General features: G+C 43.3%; 1 pseudogene; it reads left to right on the plus strand.

The window, feature by feature from the left end:
- Positions 1–1,249: 1,249 nt before the first annotated feature.
- Positions 1,250–1,367, plus strand: LOC126089806 (5S ribosomal RNA; annotated as a pseudogene).
- Positions 1,368–3,484: the final 2,117 nt, after the last annotated feature.

The raw sequence follows: 3,484 nt of genomic DNA on the forward strand, positions 1-3,484 counted from the left end.
CAGCGGACGTTACATTTCAGATGTGTTACGATCGAAACCCTACATTTCAGCAGGATAATGTACGACCGCATGTTGCAGGTCCTGTACGGGCCTTTCTGGATACAGAAAATGTTCGACTGCTGCCCTGGCCAGCACATTCTCCAGATCTCTCACCAACTGAAAACGTCTGGTCAATGGTGGCTGAGCAACTGGCTCGTCAGAATACGCCAATCACTACTCTTGATGAACTTATAAAGGCACATTTGCATGCCGAGCGTGGGTTTCCTCGGAAACGCGAAATATTAATTAAATAAATAATCAGTGACAAATAAATAAAGCCTATGGCACACAACTGCAGCGCTGTGTCGCTGATAAAACAAAAGCACAATTACGTTACTCTTATGTTTGTTTAAGAAATGGGAGAGCTCTGGTAGAAGTGGTGCGAGAAGCACGTATTTTATTCTATTGTCTGGCACACCGCCATATTTCATGTTATAGAAGAATACTGCGAGTTGCAACCAGACTAGGCACTCGATTCTGTAAAGAATTTATATTTATAAAAGTAAGTAGGATTATGAACTGTAGGCTTATTCATTGAATATATCTGATTTAACTAACTGTGTAACTTTTTTATGTTTAGTAGACAATCACCTCTGTACGACGTATTGGCATGGCTGGCAAATTATTGAAATATTGAGATTTAGATTATGAGTCCGCACCTACCGCAGCAGTCTTTGGAAACGATTTATTTACGAAGTCCGATTATTTCAGTTTATTTCACGGTCAACTACGAGTAACATTGCCTTTATGAGAAAGCCATTGTCAAGCGTCTGATACCGAATAATTAAACGTCCACGTTCCAGATAAGCAAATATTTATTACAATTACAATCACAATCACCATCATACAGATAGAATAATTAATATTTAAACAATATTTTTATTTTTATTTATTTTATGAACTGCTGTATCGTGTTGACGCTGCATGGGCAGCTGTACCTGTATACGCCATCCAAGCTCTGTTTGACTCAATGCCCAGGCGTATCAAGACCATTATTACGGCCAGAGGTGGTTGTTCTGGGTACTGATTTCTCAGGATCTATGCACCCAAATTGCGTAAAAATGTAATCACATGTCAGTTGTAGTATAATTTGTTTGTCCAATGAATACCCGTCTATCATCTGCATTTCGTCTTGGTGAAGCATTTCATGTTAAATATATGTACACCATGTAGAAACTAACACAGATTTCTCAGTACATAAAATATATCTGCCAACGACCTTGCCGCAGCGGTAACACCGGTTCGCATCAGATCACCGAAGTTAAGCGCTGTCGAACTGGGTTAGCACTTGGATGGGTCACCATCCGGTCTGCCGAGCGCTGTTGGCATGCGGAATGCACTCAGCCCTTGTGAGGCAAACTGAGGAGCTACTTGATTGGGAAGTAGCGGCTCCGGTCCCGGAAACTGACCGACGGCCGGCAGTGCGATGTGCTGACCACATGCCCCTCCATATCCGCATCCAGTGACGCCTGTGGGCTCAGGATGATACGGCGGTCAGTCGGTACCTTTGGGCCTTCATGGCCTGTGCGTGAGGAGTTTTTTCACCATATATTTTATAGTGGAAGTGGAAGATTGGGATAGGTAAACCTTCCCTAGAGGATTCACATCATGACTAAAATGATCAGTGACCGCTTACCATAAACTGAAAATAACACATCCACTAGTGAAGGTGGACCATCATTGGACTCGACTAGGGAAAGTGTACAGTAGCATATTATCCACAGTCAGAGCCATGGCAGTGTAGAGCGAGCAAATCAAGACCTACAAAATAAACTAACTACATGGGTGCAAGAGGACAACCCCACGGAGTGGAGCCGTGCATTAATATTTGTGCAGCTAATGAAGAATAGCGCTGTACATTTTGGAAATAAAGATCTCCGTACGAAGCGATGTATGGCTGTCCTCCTAAACACGGTTTGCCTTCAACAAGTTTACCTCCTGAAGCATTGATAAACGTTACTCTGAGGATGACCTTTAAAATATAATTAATGAAGTGAGTATTAGCAGTGAGACAGAGACTTAAATGTTGCAGGATAATAATCACAGCAAATTTCCATTGCAAGAGGATAACATACCAACAGGAACAGAGGTTGAGAACAGAGAGAAATGAAGTATTCAAATGTGTATGAAATCTTATGGGACATAACTGCTAAGGTCATCAGTCCCTAAGCTTACACACTACTTAACCGACATCATCCTACGGACAAACACACACACCCATGCCCGAGGGAGGACTCGAACCTCCGCCGGGACCAGCCGCACAGTCCATGACTGCAGCACCTAACACCGCTCGGATAATCCCGCGCGGCAAAGAAAGTATTCCTTACGATAATGAGTACTACCTAACTGATTTAGACGAGTCAACTCGTGCTATTAAAAAACACAGAACTGAAGCGTACAAGTACTTAGAAGGACAATTGTAAAGAATACGGCAGCATTCAGATCTCTGCTTTCCAACAGTGGAGAAGGGCTGTAATGTAAGAGTTCCAGGTCCTGACTTCGCTAGAGGAAGAGGAGATGCTGGGTCGACCGTCGGTGTCGTCCTCGAGACAACGGCCGATGGGACGAGAGATGGTAGGCTGAGCCAACCATATGCACGGTAATAAACTATTTTTAAATTATGAAAGGGACGATACGGCATGCCACTGCGGCTACAACTACAACATTTTGTTTGGGGTCTCAGTTCAGTACTTAACCTCAGAGAATAATCTCGTAGGAGGAAGTTCCAGCAGAGGAAACTGTTGCCCTGAGGACAGTTCCGACATCTCAGTTGACTGGAAGCTGCCAGGGATACTTCAAATGCAACTGCCAGCAAAAAAGTCAGACTCTGAGATGCTTTTCGTAAAACAAAAACGTGTTGTGCTACTCAGAATGCCATCGTGCACGTCCTTGCTGCAATAAATGAAATTTACATGATATAACTATGTTTCCAAACTACAGATGATAAATGCAGCTTTCGATGTACGTCTGTTTTGTTATTACAGACATGGTTCAAATTTTTTACTTCTTGAGAGTGAAAGTATACATTCACTAGTAACAGCGCACTATTCCTAGTCCATATGTATTGTTTGACAGAAGTGGGCCGGCTGGAGTGGCTGAGCGGTTCTAGGCGCTACAGTCTGGAGCTGCGTGACCGCTACGGTCGCAGGTTCGAATCCTGCCTCCGGCATGGATGTGTGTGATGTCCTTAGGTTAATTAGGTTTAAGTAGTTCTAAGTTCCAGGGGACTGATGACCTCAGCTGTTAAGTCCCATAGTGCTCAGAGCCATTTGAACCATTTTGACAGAAGTGGACTTAATAATCCACTTTCACTAAATGGTGATGCTATAGTTTCTATGAAAATTCCGCTGCCACTATAACATAAGCATATCTGCGGGCCGTGAGTTGTGCAGCCGCAAGACATACACTCAATTTCTGACTGTTCTAGTTGTCCTATTGTTTTAAA

This window comes from Schistocerca cancellata, chromosome 6 (genome assembly GCF_023864275.1).
Source record: "Schistocerca cancellata isolate TAMUIC-IGC-003103 chromosome 6, iqSchCanc2.1, whole genome shotgun sequence".
Taxonomy (NCBI): Eukaryota; Metazoa; Arthropoda; class Insecta; order Orthoptera; family Acrididae; genus Schistocerca; species Schistocerca cancellata.